Source organism: Eleutherodactylus coqui, chromosome 1, assembly GCF_035609145.1.
Source record: "Eleutherodactylus coqui strain aEleCoq1 chromosome 1, aEleCoq1.hap1, whole genome shotgun sequence".
NCBI lineage: Eukaryota > Metazoa > Chordata > Amphibia > Anura > Eleutherodactylidae > Eleutherodactylus > Eleutherodactylus coqui.
Genome location: NC_089837.1, coordinates 145,792,067 through 145,812,960, shown reverse-complemented (window position 1 = coordinate 145,812,960; position 20,894 = coordinate 145,792,067).

Below are 20,894 nucleotides of genomic sequence, written 5' to 3'. Positions count from 1 at the left end.
ATCAAGAACGGGGACCTTTTAGCTTCATCAATCTGTGTATTATATTCATCCTCCTCCTCCTGCTCCTCCTCCTGAAACCTCACGTAATCACGCCGAACGGGCAATTTTTCTTAGGCCCACAAGGCTCAGTCATATAATTTTTGTAAATAATTTTTATGCGTTTCAATGCTCATTAAAGCGTTGAAACTTGTACCTGAACCAATTTTTATTTTAACTGGGCTGCCTCCAGGCCTAGTTACAAATTAAGCCACATTAACCAAAGCGATTAATGGGTTTCACCTGCCCTCTTGGTTGGGCATGGGCAATTTTTCTGAGGTACATTAGTACTGTTGGTACACCAATTTTTGGGGGCCCTCGCGTACAGTGTAATCCAATTAATTTTTTGCCCACCTGCATTAAAGCTGACGTTACATCAGCTGTGCTGGGCACCGCAATGGCTTATATTTATGTACCGCCGGTGGCTTCCTGGCACCCGCCCATGCTGTCGGTCCACACGAAGTTGTAACTGCATGTGTCCACTTCTAAAGAACCCCAGTCTGACTGGGGCATGCAGTGTGGGCCGAAGCCCACCTGCATTAAACCTGACATTACCTCAGCTGTGCTGGGCACTGCAATGGGATATATTTATGTACCGCCGGTGGCTTCCTGGCACCCACCCATGCTGTCGGTCCACACGGAGTTGTAACTGCATGTGTCCACTTCTAAAGAACCCCAGTCTGACTGGGGCATGCAGTGTGGGCCGAAGCCCACCTGCATTTAACAAGACATTACCTCAGCTGTGATGGGCAATGCAATGGGATATATTTATGTACCGCCGGTGGGTTCCAGGGAGCCATCCATGCTGTCGGTCCACACGGAGTTGTAACTGCATGTGTCCACTTCTAAAGAACCCCAGTCTGACTGGGGCATGCAGTGCGGGCCGAAGCCCACCTGCATTTAACATGACATTACCTCAGCTGTGATGGGCAATGCAATGGGATATATTTATGTACCGCCGGTGGGTTCCAGGGAGCCACCCATGCTGTGGGTCCACAGGGACTTCACAATAGGGAGTTGTACCTGCCTGTGTCTATGAATTAAAAACCCCGGTCAGGTTGGGGCATGCAGTGTGGGCCGAAGCCCACCTGCATTTAATCTGACGTTAGCTCTGCTGTCCAGGGCACTGCAATGGGATACATTTATGTACAGCCGGTGGGTTCCAGGGAGCCACCCATGCTGTGGGTGCACACGGAATTCCCATTGCGGAGTTGTACCTGCCTGTGACTATTTATAAAAAACCGCGGTCTGACTGGGGCATGCATACACCTTGACAGAATGAATAGTGTGTGGCACATAGGTTCCCCATTGCTATACTCACGTGTGCAGCTCCAGATGGAGGTGGCACAGGATTGGATTTCCCATTGCTTCTGTACAGCATTGTGGGCTATCGCCCCGCCCCTTTTAAAGAGGGTCACTGCCTAGCCGTGCCAACCCTCTGCAGTGTGTGCCTGCGGTTCCTCCTCATGGCAGACGCACTTATAAATAGACATGAGGGTGGTGTGGCATGAGGGTAGCTGAAGGCTGCGCAGGGACAATTTGGTGTGCGCTGTGGACACTTGGTGCAGGGGGGGGGGGTGGTTGGGCAGCATGTAACCCAGGAGAAGTGGCAGCGGAGTGTCATGCAGGCAGTGATTGTGCTTTGTTGGAGGTAGTGTGGTGCTTAGCTAAGGTATGCATTGCTAATGAGGGCTTTTCAGAAGTAAAAATTGTTGGGAGGGGGGGGGCTCACTCTTGCCGCTATTGTGGCTTAATAGTGGGACATGGGAACTTGAGATGCAGCCCAACATGTAGCCCCTCGCCTGCCCTATCCGTTTCTGTGTCGTTCCCATCACTTTCTTGAATTGCCCAGATTTTCACAAATGGAAACCTTAGCGAGCATCGGCGATATACAAAAATGCTCGGGTCGCCCATTGACTTCAATGGGGTTCGTTATTCGAAATGAACCCTTGAGCATCGCGAAAATTTCATCCCGAGTAACGAGCACCCGAGCATTTTGGTGCTCGCTCATCTCTACATATAACCTCTTTAAGTTACTTAAATACTGTCGCTTCTTTATAGTGTCTCATTGTACAGTGATAATCCCAGTTTTGCCTCATTCATTTGTTATTCTTTTGATCTGGGTGATGTCTCAGGGTTTGGATGCCACCGATCATATTATTGAACTTCCTAATGATACATCGTAACATTATCAGATAGGAATACCTATTTTCTGAACACTCTAGTCAACTACAGATAACACTGTGAACTTACAAAATGGACAAGAGCTTGACATTAGGGTTCTTTACTATGAAATGTAAAAGTTAGACCTCACTTTGAAAAAACCTACTATTATACTAACTCCAGAATTGTGCAGGATTTCCCTGGAATAAAATTATTAGGCTGCAGGAGTCATCTGAAAGAGAACTTTAAAATAAAATCTGCCGTTTTTGTTTGCCTGTTCAGATGGCCCGGGTCTGGTGCATATATGTCAAGCCCGGATTGCCCTCGGGTGGGGGGAGACAGTTTAGCTCTGCTAAAGAGAGGGGGGCAGCATGGGAGCTAGTGTGCTAAACTTCCGCCCCTTGTTGGCTACTAACAATGGGAGGGGGCGGGATGGGGCGAGAGCTTAGCAATTAGCTAAGCTCCATCCCGCCCCCTCCCATTGCAAACAGCCAGCAAGGGGGATAAGAGGAGGAGGGAAGCGAGTAGGAGTTTAGCAAACTCCCTCCCACCTCTCTTCTTCGGCAGATACCATAGGCTCCCATTTCTGAGGCCCATGCTTGAGTTATGGGGTGCACTCTGGACATGCAGGATATTTCTAAAAAATGCATATTCAGGTTAATAAATATTGAGTTTTGTTTATTTGCTAAATTTTTGTTGTGTTAGAGAAAAGAATTATTAAAATTGAAAATATGCAAGAAAAATTACATTTTCAAATTTATCCTCCACGTTTCTTTAGTTCCCATGAAAAACCTAGAGGGTTAACAGAATTTATACATGCCTTTTTGAAGAATTTGAGGGGTGCGCTTTTTAAAATGTGGTTATGGAAGTTTCTAATATACACTCCTCTCAAAGTCACTTCAGAACTGAATTGGTCCCTTAAAAATAGATTTTGGTAAATTCATTAAAATTAGAAAACTTGCCACTATAATTACACACTTTCTGACAATCAAAATAAATAAAAAGATACTTTCAAAATGGTATTGACATGCAGTTCCCATGTGGTAAATGTTATCTATTAGCTATTTTGCATGATATGATATTATTTATCTTACAAGCAGAAGTATTCAAAGTTTGAAAATTACATGTTTTTCAAAATTTTTTGGAAACTTAGGGTTAAAAAACGCAAAACGTATTGACCAAAATTGACCACTAATAATGTGTAGGAAAAAAAACACTCTCAGAATCACTTGCATAAGTAAAAGCAATTCCAAAGTTATTACCCCTTAAAGTGACACATGTAAGTTTTGAAAAATAGTGCCTGATCAGGAGGGCCAAACCTGGGGTGAAGGGGTTAAAGAAAGAGGTCTCCTGATTATATTTTGTTGTCTTTTTTATACCCATGAATGCATTATGTTTTCAGTCTGCCTTTTATTAATCACTACATAGACATGTGCAACCTTGAGAAAGTCGTGGCTAATTTTATCCATTCATACACTGATAGTTAATCTGCTCATAATAGATTTGCTTCATCTCTTTAATATTTCATGGTCTTGTGCTGGAATTCCTTGAGTGATACTTTGTGCTGATTTTTTGCGAATTAATGCTTGACAGATAATCAGTAAATATACAAATCTCAATAGTACTTGGTCCTTCTAACAAACTGTATATATAAACCGTTATTTCTGGTGAAGAATACAAAATGAAAGTTGTAATTGATTGATTGCTAGCGGCAACATCTTCAGTTTTTCTTGTTATTACATTTCCGAACAGTAATTTGGTTCCATGGTTCATCAATTGCCCAAACTAACAGAAGACAGTGGTAGAGCTATGCAAGGCTCATGAATGTCATCTTTTGCGAAGCAACCAAACTCATCAATAGTCAGACATAGGGATGTAAAGTATATTCTAATGTTAAACCTTTATCTTAATTAATTGCCACAGGACTACTATATCCATAGACATAGAAAATGTCAGATGTACCTACACTATCCTACGGATTTTGTTAGTCTGGCAACTGTGTGTCTGAGTTGAGTTGCAGTTATACCTAAACTGTTTTATTTACATGCCCCATACCACTGACAATCGCTACACAATTTTAAGCCACAAGACCATGAACATACTGCTGGTCCTTCTGGGTCTTGACTGTATTATAGCGCATCTAGTGTATGTGACTGTTTGTGAAGTGGACAGAACTGACGCAGATCCGCAATAGGGGGTTTGAGCAGTGGGGAATAAGATGACAATCACAGTGGCTCTGCTGCTCCCCTGAGATGTAGAAAATCATGATCTGGTGTGGTATGCCGCATGTGGCGGTAAATTTGGCAGTTCTTATTGCATGCTGCCTGTGGGGTCAGGCAGGGTAAGATGATGATACCCCAGTGGAGCGCTACTCACGGAATCGGGTAGGGGAAAATGTTGTTTTGTTATGTGAGCCAGTCCGTGTACGGGTAGGGACCAGTTCCGAACAAGATAATAAATACAAAAAAAGTGGAAAAGTAAATATAACGGGGGTAGAACCTCTGTCCTGCCTGGAGTGTTTAGTGTGGTACCTCAGTGTAGGTGTTTGCAGTTGGAATCCATGGTAGTCAGGGACTCCAGGAGTCGGGTGTAAAAGTAAACCAAAACAGTTTTATTCTTCAAGAGCAGATGAGGGTTTAACTTGACTTGTTGCATAAAATTCACATTAAATGATTTCAGAAGAAACAGTTACAGTTGCAGGCATTAATAACTTTTGCAGTTTCTTAGGGGCTTGATACAAGGAACTACATTTATCCTCTATGAGTTGTCTTCTAGCTGCGCTCCCTGGTTCAGCTTATCTCTGGCTGACTTGGTTTCCTTTCTTGCCTATGTATGGCTGACTTAGATCTCCTTCTCCTCTTCTCTCTCTCTCCTCTGTTACTAAACGTTCTTGCTCTTGAGTATTCACACTTTAGGTGTTCTCTTCCCACAGCAATGACTTTCTCCTTGTTCTTCCCAGGCCTCTCTCAATCTTGAGCCTAGCTTTGGACTTAGAAGACTGACTTAGCTCCACCCAATCTCTCCTTAGGTACTGTCACTAACCCAGGCTATCTAAGTGCTTTACCAATCACAGGCTTTCTATACCTGGCTAAACACACCCTTGGCTGTTGCTTGGTTACCTGCACTCACCATGGGTTGGAGAATATTACCAGAACACGTAATTCAGTGAGAAATATGAATACATATCTCATTTTTTCATATATCACATTAAACCTGATTAAACACTGTTATCATCACAGAAAGTCATGGAGTACCCAACTCTAGGGTACTACGTTCGCACTTACTGCCAGTTTTTGCTTAACAATTTCAAAACTAATGTATAACCAAAATAACTTCCTCATACAGTAATCCTCTCATTCACTAGAATATAATGATACTAAATATGTATAGGCTATTTGTCTTCTCATTCAGCCATTACAGTCCAAAACTAAGATTGACATTAAGATTCTAAGGCTGTTTCTGCAGCAAGCTGAAGTTGACAGAAGGGTAGCCTGAGTGGTTGCGCTGATTCTAACTGTGTCATGGTAGTGGCTACTTTGCCTGTAATGGTGGCTGGTGCAGCAGGTGGATTGCAATGGAGTTTGTGACAATGACAATTAGCAGTTCGAGTACTGTCTGATGTGACGGCAGTGCCTTTGAATGAGTTAGGATAACAAAATAAAGAGACAAGTCCAAATGGGTTGCAGTAAAACCGAAGGCACACAGTTTACTAAACTTGCAGATTAGAGACAATGTTCACACTTTAATCAGCAATAGAAACTTCAATAACCTTTCATGCTTATGAAATAACATACGGGGACTCCTTGACTCTCTCTCCCCTGAGGAATAAGGCTGCCAAACTAAGTTAAAGGCTTGCGATATCACAAGGTTATTTGTGGAGGAATGGTGCAGGCTCTCCTGGGGCTCACTGATGGCTAACCGTGAAGGGACAATGCTGACTTACAGTTGTGCCGATTACTCTTCAACCAGCTTCTACGGGGTCTGCCCTGGCTACAGTTCCTTCCAGCAGGATGGAAAAATACTCTGCTCCTGATCCGGGTGCTGTCGGATTAGAAACAGACTCCAGCACACTCTGGTTCCTCTCCCTGCTTCCACTCGCTTCCTGCACTCTCTTCTGTCTCCTCGCTTCCTCCCTCTTCTCTCTGCTGACTCACTTTCTCTGCCACACCCTGACTCTTTTCCCGGGCTTCCCCCGACTCTTCACCCTTTGGTCACCAGCCCAGTTCTCTCCAATCCCCTAAGACCTACCCTGAGGAGGAGCAGACCAATCATATAATTGGCCGACCACAGTCAATCAACAGGCATACTGTTGCCTGGCAGATTATATCTGCGCCGATGTTTAGGGTATACAATCTTTTTCCCTAGACGGGTGTCTCCTATGTCCCCTGAAGGGCTCATAGCGAGATCCCTGGGACCTACTAACACTCTGCCTACTCTGTAGGACCCTCCGGGTCATTACACTTCCTTACTTGGCATGTAAGTGGCATCTCTACTATAGTAGCCAGTTAGAAAATATTTCTGGTTAAGTGTAAGAACAGATAGACACATGACAGCAAACGCAAAACGGAGGATAAGAAGAATTTTCTGTAGGTTTGGGAAGCTTACATTCTGGATGATGTGGGCATACTATAGTATGGACATTGGCACTATGAATAGGACATCCATTTTGTGAATAGTGCTTAATAAAAGTGAACCCAGACTGTAAAGTTATTTTTTTTGCTTTTTTCTTTTATGTTATCATTATTCTTTCTAATGGGTGGAGAAAAGCATCTGTTTCTTAATTTGGGAACAGGGTGCTTATGCTCAATGCCACTTTTGCCATTACGGTGACAAAGACACAATTATTTCAGTTCTTCGTGACACTGGCAGAAACAAGTTGTCACAATGACAGCCTAGAAAATGGTTATCAATTAAAAGTGATCAGCCATCAATTCACTGAATTAAGTAGAACAATTGTTGTCTTTGCTGCCTGCCTCACATTCTAGTTTTTTAATAACAGCAAGGTGCATCCGAAGTACACTTACAGTTTGGTGACACAGACCCAACAATGCATGCAGAATTATAGCCATATATAATATATGTAAATATTAAATACCCAATGCGGCCCGATGAAGGAACATTAAATAACCTTGAAGGCTGGCATATATAATTTTTCAGGTTAGCCAATAAAGGTATCACCTCTAAAATATTTTTGTCTTTTTTTATACTAGAGTCTTGAATATTAAAAAGATTTTTCTGGATAACATGGTGCTGCATTATTTTTTATCTACACCACATATAATACTGAAATAAACTGGTATTGATAAATTCAGGATACTTTGCTGTTTCCAAAAAACACATTATTTGATAAAGAAATTCAAAGGGGTATTTCAGGCTTTTACAACTGATGACCTATCCTCTGGGTCATCAGTAGTTGTTGGTGAGGTCTGCGGCTTGGGATGCCCATCGATCAGCTGATCGTCAGTGAAAACATCAAAGCTCAGGGTCAGAAGTGTCATAGCGTATTCACTCCCATTGAAATTAATGGGAGCACTGTGCTTCTACTACACCTCCCGATCCTCATTCCGGTCAGGACTGGACATCCAAGCTTGTGTGTAATGAGGAGCAGAAAATGTAATTGGACGCAGCACTCCTGTTGATTTCAATGGGAGTGAAGCCAGCTAGTACACTTACCCCCCTGACCATTGATAATAATGTCTGGCCCTTCTGCACTGACAGCTGGCTGGATGATCAGCTGATTAATGGGGATCCCAAACAGTAGTCCCCTGTCAATCAACTACTGATGACCTATCCAGAGGACATGCCATCAGTTTGTAATAGTCATCCTCCTGCCCATTGCTTACCAATCTAACATGCATCATCATGATAATATGCCTATATATAAATCATAGCTCTAAATATAAATCTAACCTGCAAATAATACAGAATAAGCTGTTTGACGTCAAGACTCTGTAATTAATTACAAACTTATAGAACATGTGTCTGGTCCTTGATTATATTAATCCCATCTCAGATGAAAATAATTAAGCCTGTGCGCCAAGGTAAAATGACATTATACAAGGCATCATTGTCCATCTTTGACCACAATCTAATAAAATGTAATATAGCTGTGCATGGTAATATGAAGCAAGAAAAATCACGCTTAAAGGAGAGTGTTAGTTAATTCAATTTTTTTGTACTGCACTATTCCATTAACATTCAAGGTCTAATAAAATACAGTAGTGCCTTGGCAAAAAAGTGTAATTCGTTCTGTGACTGAGCTCTTAACCCAAAACACTCGTATGTTAAATCACTTTTCCTCATTGAAATGAATTGAAATGCCATTAATGTGTTGCGGATTAATGACGTTTCAATTCATTTTTTAATGCGGAACCTGACTAAACTACATGTAAAAAAACCAAACATCAATACCCACCTACCGCCGGCGTTCCAGTCCAATGACATCATTGAATGGCTGTCATTGGTTAATCCAGCGCCGGCTTTCATTGGCTGATGCGGCGCTGGATTAAGCAATCAGAGCATTAGCTTGCTGGAGGCGGGGTATTCAAGCCCTGCTTCTAGAAAGAAATGCTCTGTTGGTGTGGAGGAGGATGCGGCAGCCTGCAGCAGCGCTGCAGACCATCGCAAGGACCAGAACGCCGGTAGTAGGTGAGTATTAGACCCACCCAAGCCTCAGCTTGAAAGCTTCTTGACTTGATAGCAGGCTGACAACCCGAGTTTTTGCTCTTAAAACAGAGCAAAAATTCAGGGGAGAGTCTGCTCGCAAGTCAAGAAGCTCACAAGCCGAGGTACCATTGTACTGTATACTCTAGTAGTAGGTGGACAATGGGATATCTTTGCTATTATACTTACACAGTAGAGTTAAAAAAAGATGAAAGATGTCTATCTAGTTCAATCAACAGATGAGAGAGGTTGTGGATGAGGAGACAGGGTAGAGATAAAATTTTGCCTTTATTGATCCAGATGAGGTGAAAAAAAAATCATTAAAGCATGAACTCACGTCTTCTTAGGAAGAAACATTTCCCCCTGATCCCAAATGGCAGTCAGATTGGATTAACATTCATAACAAAAATTCTATACCTTTCCATACACATTGTTGTTACTTTACTCTTTAGAATCATCTGTCTTTTGAAGCCATCAACAGTTGCTTTTGAGATAAATTATGCTTTCAAATCAGCATCAATTTTTCAAATTTTCTTGCACACAGTTTTTGAAGGAACTTGGCAGGGAGGTTTCTCCAAACATTTTGGAGAGCTAACCACAGAACTTCTGTGATTGTAGGCTTGTTCAAATCCTTCTGTCTCTTCCCATAATTCCAGATAGTCTCGATGTTAAGATCATCATCACTTTCAGGATTCCTTGTTCTTATTTACACTGAAGATAGTTCTTAATGACATTGACTGAATGTTTGGGGGCTTTGTCATGCAGGACAACAAAACTCTACTGATTACTATGTGTTTTTTGCTAGCCATTAGAGATGAGCGAACGTACTCGTTACGAGTACATACGCACCCGAGCACCGCCATTTTCGAGTACTGCAGTACTCGGGCGTAAAGATTCGGGGGGCGCCGTGGCGGCACGGGGGGTAGCAGTGGGGAGTGGGGGGGAGAGGGAGAGAGAGAGGGCTCCCCCCTGTTCCCCGCTGCTCCCCCCCCGCACCGCCGCGCCTCTCCCTGCCCCACGGCGCCCCCCGAATCTTTACGCGCGAGTACTGAAGTACTCGAAAATGGCGGTACTCGGGTGCGTAAGTACTCATTACGAGTACGTTCGCTCATCTCTACTAGCCATTTATTTGCTATTTGCACTTTGTCAATGTATGCTTATGGCCTCATGCACACAGCAGGTCCAGATTCCGCCTGCGGAATCCCACACGGGTGACCCTGCATACCAGTGTGTGCAGGCAGCCTTCGTCGCTGGCGTCCACGTGGACCTGTCTTCTTCCAGCTTCTCTGTATTGTGGATGGGCTGCACGGCTCGCCATCGGACATGCGCAGTATTTTTTTTTTAATTCATGCTTTTCCTGTGGAATCCACGCCCATCCAGAATGGCAATTGCGGATGGGACACGGGTCAGACTGCATCCATTGTCTTCAATGGAAGCAGTCTGTGTGGGAACCGCAGGAAAATGGAGCATGCTTTGATTTCACCTGCGAGCGGAAATTGCAGTCAAGCCAAGGAACCTCCACCGTGCTTGATTGTTGCCTGCATAAGCTCATTAGTGTACTGCTCTCCAGCCCTACGGTGAACAACCTGTCTTCTGTTACAGCCAAATATTTCAAATTTTGACTTAGAATCATAGAATCCTAGAATGGTAGAGTTGGAAGGGACCTCCAGGGTCATCGAGTCCAACCCCCTGCTCAGTGCAGGATTTACTAAATCATCCTAGACAGATATTTGTCCAGCCTTTGTTTGAACACTTCCATTGAAGAAGAACTCCCCACCTCCTGTGGTAACCTGTTCCACTCATTGATCACCCTCACTGTCAGAATGTTTTTTTTAATATCTAATCAGTGTCTCCTGCCTTTCAGTTTCATCCCATTGCTTCTAGTCTTTCCTTGTACAAATGAGAATAGGGCTGATCCCTCTGCACCGTGACAACCCTTCAGATATTTGTGGAGAGGTACCAGCTGCCATTTTCTGCCCCACCCCAGTTCCTATGCTTTTGCACATAATTGGGTCACTTGGCTTTTTTTCCACGTTGAAGGTATATTTTTTGGCCATAATTCTCCTATGAAAACCGCTTGGTTTCCCACTGGTTTCTGCCAGTTCTGTGCTGATGGCACTGCAGGACATTTTCTGATTTAGAAGGAAAGTAAGCATAATGTGTCTTTCATCTGCTGCACTAAGTTTCTTTGGCTGACCACTGCATCTACGATCTTCAATGTTGCCCATTATTTTATGCTTCCTCAAAATGAGTCATACAGCACATTTTAAAACCCAGGTCTGCTTTGGAATCTTTGCCTGGAAGAGACCTTGCTGATGCAGTATAACTACCTTGTGTCTTATTGCTGTGCTCAGTCTTGGCATGGTGTATGGCCTGTAACATGAAACTGTCTTCCACAACCTCACTTTTGTAACTGGGTTTTGCTGTTCCTCGCCCAGTTTCAACCCACATGAAAAAATAATGATTATCATTTGTTTGGTATAATTGAGTAATTATACACCTGACTATAAACTTACAAAATCCCTGACTTTGTACATGTGTACCTTGAATAATACATGCTGCTTTGAAGGTAAAGGGTAGTAATGCCAAGTATTGATTTGATTTAGATTTTCCTTGCATTCACTCACTTAGCATTTTGCTAATTCACAAAAATAAACTATTTACCCTTCTACTCTTAAAAGCATTTATATTATGCAATATTTTTCCCCCAGCTGCCTAAAACGTTTCTACAGAACTGTGTGTGTGTATATATATATATATATATATTGTTGATATTTTTTCTTGCATGCATGAAAATGGGTCAGTCAATATATGAATCCAGCTGTATATTGACAGAGCAATAATCATTTTGGGTCGCCTGTTGCTAATGGTTAATGTTTCCTTTTTTGAACAGAAAAGAATTCAGCATTGGAAATTAAAACTGTAGATACCAAAGTAGAAAATATGCACAAAAGCTCCTTATACAGGATTACAACCATGGTTCTGATTTAATATACTGCTTCATTTCATTTTAGATTGATGTAAACACTCACTATAATGCCAGAGAAACACTAGTACTCTAGAAAGCGCAGAATACAGTAAGTCAATGTGTGCTTCATGAACTCTTATGGTACTTGTAGTCCCACACTTCGCTCATATGTTGCCTAGATCAAGTAGAAGAGCAGTTCTCGACTTCAAGTAGAATAAAGTAAAATATCACTTTGCAGAGTAGTTAAAAACGGGATAACTCTGGTTGATCTCTAAGCCTAGAAGGTATTATATGTATTTATAGCTACCTTTATTCTTAGCAGCGATTGAAAGACCAGGAATTATTACCATTAGAAAACGTATTTATTCATAGGACCATGTCTGTCACTTGTGCTGATAGCCTGCTGATAACCAAAGGGCTTCCTTCTGCTGTACCTGAGATGGTTATCAGCTGGAGCTAGAAATGCGCTGCATATAATTTTGAATAAGAGGTCTGTCTCAGGAAAGTGTAGAGATAACATGTCTCAGTGATTCAGCATGAGCAAACCCAATGCACGACATGTCAACCGCTGCTCTGATCCTTTATTATAGATTTTAACCCCTTAAGGACGTGGCCCTTCTTTTCTATATTCGGTTTTTCCTCCCCCCCTTTTAAAAAATCATAGCTCTTTAATTTATCCATCGACGGAGATGTCTGAGGGCTTGTTTTTTGCAGGACGAGTTGTATTTTTTAATGGTATTATTTAATGTACCAGTTAATGTACTTAAAAACTTAAGGGGATGAAGGAAACTCCTGCCACAGCTGTCACAGCTGTGACAGCTGTGGCAGAAGTCTGCGGCATTCTCCATATTTTTTCAGTGCTGCCGCTGGCCCCATTGAAAAGACTGGTGTTGTTCCAGCAATTTACCAGTTTTTCTCACACTGTGCTGCTAGAATTTTCACTGCAGCGCAGTGGAGAAAAAAACGCCAGTGGGTGTCCACCCTTAGGCTATGCCCTCTTTTCATGAAGCTGTTCCACTTTGTCAGACAAGTCCTAAAAAAGTGTTTGAATGTGTCTAAAGTGTGATTGTGCTCAGTAAGAGAAACCAAGTAATCTTGTAGATATGACACCTTTTAATGGCTACCAAAAATACATGATGTTATAGAGGACTTTTGGGTTTTCTATCCATCCTTCATCAGGCTAAAATGAAACTGATGAAGGATCGATAGAAGACCTGAAAGCTTGCTTTAACATAATGTATTTTTGTTAGCCATTAAAAGGTATCATATCTACAAGATTACTTGGTTTCACTTACTGAGAACAAACACACTTTGCTCTACTGGCTGATGATGATTATCCATTCAGTTGCATCCGATCTTCGGCCACCCTATGGGTCAATGTTTTGATCCATAAAGCATTTTGGCAGTAGTAGACAGAAAGTAGACAGAAATGCCCAAGAAGGTTGGGAAATATTGCAAAATGAGATTCTCAAAGCACAATCGTTAACAATCCCTAAAAGAAGGAAGAATGGGAAGCATTTAAAGAAACCAGGATGGATGAACGCAGAACTTGCACACATGTTAAAAACAAAGAAAATTATGTTTATCAAATGAAAAGAGGGGGAAATACCTAAAGAAGAATATAATGCGGTCTGCAGAAACTGTAGGGCAAGTGTTAGAAAAGCTAAAGCTAATAATGAATTGCGGCTTGCAACAGAGGCCAAAAGCAATGAAAAAAGATTTTGGGGGTATGTCAAAAGCAAAAGAAAAGTCAAAGATGCTATTGGATGCTTACAAGATGAAAATGGCAAATTGGTTAAGAATGATGTAGAGAAGGCCGAACTTTTAAATTCCTATTTTGTATCTGTTTTCTCTCAGGAAGTAGATGGAACATCAACTGATCTTCCCTGTGCTATTGGGGGAATACAAGAATGCAGGCTATCTATAATCAGAGAGATGGTGATGGAACACTTAGCTAACTTAAATGAATTCAAGTCTCAAGGTACAGATGAATTACATCCTAGGGAACTAAAGCAGCGGAGGTAATTTCTGAACCACTCAGCATAATTTTTGAAAATTCCTGGAGAAGAGGAGAAGTCACAGAAGATTGGAAAGTGGCAAATGTTGTCCCTATCTTCAAAAAAGGGAAGAAGGTGGATCCAGGAAACTACAGGCCTGTGAGCCTGACCTCTATACTGGGAAAGATCTTTGAACAAATTATTAAACAGCATGGAGTACAAATGGAGTAATTAACCAGGGCCAGCATGGGTTTGTAACAAACAAGTCATGCCAGACTAATCTAATTTCCCTCTATGATAGTATCACTGACTGGTTTGATCAGGGAAATGCGGTGGATATAGTTTTTCTTGACCTAAGTAAAGCATTTGTAAAGTATCTCATACTTATACTTATTGAAAAAATGACCAAATATGGGATTGACAAGGCAACTGTTAGGTGGATTCAGAACTGGCTAAGTGATCGTACTCAAAGAGTGGCCATAAATAGCTGCACATCCAAGTGGAAGAATGTATCAAGTCGGGTACCACAAGGCTCTGTCCTAGGCCCAGTGTTGTTCAACATTTTTATAAATGATCTGGAGGAGGGAATTGATGGGAAACTAATCAAATTTGCTGATGACACAAAGCTAGGAGGGATAGCTAACACTAGGGAAGAGAGAGAGAGAGAGTATTCAAAAACATCTAGAAAAGCTTGCACAGTGGGCAGCGACTAACAATGGTATTTAACAAGGAGAAATGCAAAGTCCTACATCTGGGCAAGAAAAATGAAAAAAGCACATGCAGAATGGGAGGAATTGGGCTAAGCAGCAGCACATATGAAAAAGACTTGGGTATACCCAAGGATCATAGACTGAACATAATGTGATACAGCAGTCAAAAAGGCAAACACAATTCTGGGATGCATTAAGAGAAGCATAGAGTCTAGATCACGTGAGGTGATTATCCCCCTCTACTCTTCCTTAGTCAGACCTCATCTGGAATACTGTGTCCAGTTCTGGGCACCCCACTTTAAAAAAGACATAGATAAACTGGAGCAAGTTCAGAGAAGAGTTACCAAGATGGTGAGCGGTCTGCAAATCATGTCCTATGAAGAAAGGTTAAAGGATTTGGGAATGTTTAGCTTGCAAAAAAGAAGTCTGAGAGGAGACTTAATAGCTGTCTACAAATATCTGAAGGGTTGTCACACTGCAGAGGGATCAGCCCTATTCTCATTCGCACAAGAAAAGACTAGAAGCAATGGGATGAAACTGAAAGGGAGGAGACACAGATTAGATATTAGAAAAAACTTTCTGACAGTGAGGGTGATCAATGAGTGGAACAGGTTACCATGGGTGGTGGTGAGTTCTCCTTCAATGGAAGTGTTCAAACAAAGGCTAGACAAATTTCTGTCAGGGATGACTTAGTAAATCCTGCACTGAGAAGGGGGTTGGACCCGATGACCCTGGAGGTCCCTTCCAACTCTACCATTCTATAATTCTATGATTCTAGTCGAGTAGTTTGACATTGCCTTCCCCACTCCTCCCCATTTATCTGGACTTGGGACCGGCGTGCAGCTGTTGCCAACAGCATGGCTGGGTTCTACTGGTTAACACAGTTCTAATTTTTTTTTTTCGTTTTACCTAATAAAGTGCCTAAAAACACTTTAAGGCAGTTGTCTGGCAATTTGCACCAGATAACTGTCAAATTTTCAGTAGTAATTTTCAATAATGTCCCATTATTCTCATCATCTACACTACTAGAAAGGAGTCTGGGCATTCTGCATAGCCTTACCATTTTAAGATAACATCTGTGTACATGTAATGGATAGTTTTCTCAGGCCTAGGAGTAACCTTTCTCGTTGACTGAGTGGGCCTAGCTGCCTTTCCGACATAGGTATTCTAACTGGCACATAGTAAATAGGGGACCCTGTTAAGGATTTTGCATTGGAGCGCAGGAGCTTTAAGGATGCTTCTGGTTGGGTGGATAAACGGTAAAACCTGAGGAACCGAGCAAATAATTATTATGTTTTAATACTGAACCGTGTGTCCATGTGTGTTTTCCCTTTGACAAGTAAAAGTCAAACAACTATTAGAGCATGTTTGGGCTCCTTGTACAGATAAAAATGATGTTTCGTGTTTGATCACTTACATTAACCAGCTGCTTTCTCATTGACTGAACAATTTAATCTTAAAAATGGCTGAAATCCAGATATCTTCAAACAAGACTGTCTGACAAATATTCCATCTGCTGTAATGTGCATCTAATGATATGGGTGTCTATGGCAGAGCACGAATTGCTGCTTTTGGCACTTTTCACGTATTGCTAATCATAACTGATGTCAGAGTGCGCTATTCGTTGTACAAAGCATACAGTCATTTCTGGTGGGGTCATGTCAGTTGGGAAAGAATGCGTAGGCTTGGTTTTTGAAGTTCCTTCAATTCTGCTAGTTTAATTAACTATCTCTATGTGCCTATGCCTAGTTTCCCGTATATATGTTTGACACATGTGACAAAGTGCAGGATGTAATCATTTCATTCTAGACTGTTTTGTACTATATGCCTTAGAAAAAAATATTTCAGACTGAGGGAACTGGGTAATTATTGAGGTAGTTTGCTGAGAGGTAGTGCAACCAAATTTCACATTCTTCTAATAAAAATTACTAAATTCAAACAAGACAAAACAAAACAATAGTTAAGTCCCCAAAAGGGAGTCTGCAGAACAATCATGCAGTAGATCTGCCATGTAATATCAGTAAACTGCTGAGTGCTGAAAGAGAGAATTGCAAATGTTTATGATCACATATACAGTTTCCTCTACTTTTCTCTACTTCATGATCTCTTTTAGTGATACCAAAGAGGCTTGTAACGGGCTGTGTGAGGAGTTATGGTCCTTCCAGGTATAGGTGGGTTGTCTCTATAAGGCAGTCACATCTGACCCCATTCTCATGGCATCTTCCACGCCAACAGCACAATAATGTTTAGATGTGTTTATAAAATTCATATACATTGAAAAATAACGAAATTTGACAGACTATTAACAACGCTGAGTGAGAAGGTGGCGGGATAGTTTCAGGCCATGGTGGAAACTAAAGGGTGGACACACAGGTCGTACGTGGAGTATTGTCTAACCTGTGTCTGTATGTGTGTCAGCCACCCTATCCCACTTGGTGTACTGTCAATTACTTCCTAGATAGCCCTGGATTGGGTGCGGAGACTTCCGTTACTCTCGATCGGTTGAGAGAGAAGTGAATAAAAGGTTAGACATCGTGGTGGGGGAAATATAAAGAAAAGTAGGGAAGGAGGAGGTAGTCGAGGAGGAGATGGGGCCTCGGGGGAAGGCAGACCTGAAGAGGGGTTCGGTTGATGCTGGGCTCCAACTCAGTTGGAGCTCATGACCGATCCAGCTCACCCGAAGTGGGACCTCGTCAAGCTGCACCTGACGAAAAAAAAAGTAGTGGACCTGGCCGCAGGACAGTCATTTTCCACCCTACCAGATGGTATCTGAGTAAGGGCAGACCCTGTGCAACCAGAAGGGAAAATGAGCCTTGGTATCGTGAGTGATTTGCAACTCTGATAGGCAGAAGTCATTGTGCCCTCCAACAAGCTCCATGATTTCCTCTACAAGTAACCGCTCAGTGCAAGGAACAGATAACTTAGACTGGCCACTTCAGCTATTTAAAGAGGATGAGAAGAAGTAGACTGAGAGAGGGAGAGTTAGAGCACTAAGGACTAGTCGTTATATGACTGTATAAAATACTGTTGGTGTTTCTACTGTTTGAAGGAACTGTTTTGTGAATGTTATTTTCTGCAACCTGCAAGCTACGGTAAAATTGTGTGCCTCCGGTTGATTGGCCATTTTATTATCTAACAACGTTATTCTCATAGGCACTGGCGTCACGTGAAAACTGCTCTAACCCTCTTAGTCTGGTAATCTGTCTACTGCGTGAGTCACCTCTCAAAATACTGTAGCCACCACCGTGACACAAGCTGGAGTTCCCACTTGGGCTACTCCTGCCAACTTCAAGCCACTGCACCATACTATCATGACACAACTGCCAGCTCCACCCCAGCAAAAAAAAAGGCATCTGAGGTTATACTACCCAACATCATTTTGAACAGGGCATGACCAATTAAAACCAACACCCTCACCAAGTGTAATGTGACAAACTTGACTTCGGATTTCAAGGGTACAACACATGTATCAACCTGTACATTGCATTGGCACAGGAGCTTTAAAGATGCCTCTGGTTGGGTGGATAATCTATAAAATCTGGGGAACCTAGGAAATAATTACTATATTTTAATACGGAACTATGTGTCCATGCATAGTTTGTCTTTTCAAACAGAGTATAAAAGATAAAAACAGTCATAACACTTACAGGCACTTAAACAGGTTTCCCAGGCAACTGTTATTGATGACTCCAACCAATTAGCTATTCAGGCACCCGCTGTCAGCACTACAACACACAGGGTGTGGAGTGGAAGCAGATCTCCCCAACCCCTGTGTGGTGGCTGGCACTGGTAGTTACAGAAACAACACTATTTAACGTTAATGGGAGCTGTACCTGTAATTACTAATGTTAGCTCCTACACAGAAGTTGGAGTGATCTGCTTCTACTCTGTATCCTGTGTCTTGTGGCACTGATAGCAGGCACTGGAACACTTGATCAGTCTGGGTCCCAAGCAGTAGACCCCAGCTGATCAGTTAATGATGATGTATCCTGAGGATAGGTCCGCAATAGCAATTGCCTGGAAAACCCCTTTAAAACAATAATCACCACTTACCCAGTAAGGCGCACTCCACTCTTTACTGGCTAATGTGATATGTTCTTAGTACCACAAGTGCTAGTACCCAATTGTCACTGTTGGCATGGGAGATAGGGTTATTGTTGGGGCAAATAAACACATTAGTTTACCCTTCTTATTTTTCATTGTGGATCTATCACAGTGACCAACTCCCTTTAAAGTCAGGAAATAATCCTTATTCATGTTTTTGTCTATTTTGGGCTACTCTACTCCAGTTGGATCAATAATGAAGGCCATAGGGAACCTACGCCTGGTACATCATTTAATGAGAGTGACACATGTTGGCACAACATCCAATTGCATAACGTCGTTCTAAATTGGAACAGTAATATATTTTTATGAACACTATACTAAACACTATACTACCAAAAGTATTTGAGCACCTGAGCAAGAATTGTGATTGACAGCTTGTGTACAAGGTCCTAACCTCATACATCTAATAGCATGCAGGTCCTGTACTACATTGCTAACACTGATTTGGTTTCCACTCACTCGCAAATTATTAGCATGCCCTTGGATAGTGTAAAAGCAAGTTCTGCAAGCAATCCCTCCCAGCTGTTGTTTGTCCCTTCTGGTTAATATTTTGGGTCATCCAGTTCTTGGTTTAGGCATCGCATGTCCTTCTCATCTCCCCACCTTGTGATCAAGTAACTCACAGTTGATCTGGTGTCCTGGATTTTAGCGGAAATGTCATGAACTGATAATCCACTAATGTGCCAACCAACAATTGCAAAAAAAAATATGGCTGACATTTCCAACATCTTATGTAACATGATTTAGGACACTTGACATGCTAATAAGACATGATCCATCTAGTGGTAGGGGTTTCTAAATTCTTTAGATTAGGATAGTATATATGTTTATATAGTTGTTAAAATAAAATACTGTTATTATATAGTACTATGCCTATGAAAATGATCAAATATGCCAAAAGGGTGAGCTAAATTATCCATGCACTACTTTCTAGTAAAAAATCTTGATGTAAAGCAATAATATCATATGACAGGACCAACTCATAAAGACCAGGGCCTATTGAGTAACTCTTGAGGTGAGGAAAATGGTTGACGGTTTTCCTCTAAGAAGTGTATATAATACTCATATCTAATTTATGACTACAAGCATTATCCCATAAACCTCTCCAACTTTTAAAGAGATCAATGAACTAACAATCCCACATGTATGAAGGAAATATAGCTGTACAAGGTCACCTGAGGCCGCTGCATTATTGATACACTATGATGCATTCGCAGGGTAAAAGAAAACGTTTTCTTATTTCCAGCATTTCAGAGAGAAAGGGAATTGAGTATTGAACTTTACAGCTTTACATTATTGCAGGAGACCTCATTAATATTCATCTAGACTCGTGCACACTACAGAGATCTACTGCCTTTTTCCAAACAATTTGCTGTAGTGCTCAGCTCTCGCCTGCACAGAAATCCCATTTATTTAGAGAACTGTAACATTTATAGATGACATGAAGGCTACGGACTGTAATTTATACAATATCATAAAATGGTTCAGGCTGAGACGATGACCTCCTAATTGGAGTCACACAAGTGTTCCATTAATACCGAAGACTCCAACAAGAAATATTTTATTCTGCACCAGTAAAATGTCTAGTGCTTTACAACAACAAATGAAAGAGGTGAAAATTAGCATATATGGAAGGACTATAATAGGCAGAAGATCATGCTCCTGACTTTCTGATGTCTTGGCTACAAAGAAGGACCTATGACAACTTATCTTATATTCTGATGAGCAGTGGAGAAAAGAACATCTTAAAATTATAGCCAAAGAATGAAAATAATGTGGTCAAGGACATGTTATCAGTAGAGCAATAATATAGGCTTTAAAAGGACAAAAAGTTAATGCAAGAACCCAGGATAGGGGCAAAACATTTTATTGAGAGCCATGATTATATATACTCATTGAATGTTTTATATATCATTCATTCAATTTACCTGTTCTATACTTCTTGTCTTTTCAATGGCAAAGCAAAATTTGACTTATACAAAATAGACAACATGTCATGTAACATGATTGTAGTCATTTTCTTATGCAAGCCCAAATGTAGTCCTTCTCTCTATACCTGTCAATGACATTATATCACTTTCTGTCTCAGAGACTGGAGTCCAATCTCCTGACTGTCGTAGTCACAGACAGAAGTTCATGTAGTGAATGAACAGGGCAAGGAGCCTTCATTCATAAAGCTCAAGGTAGTTATGGACGATAGCTCTCAGTTATGGCCTAAGTTGTCAGGGTGTGTGCTTGAATTAGAGGAAG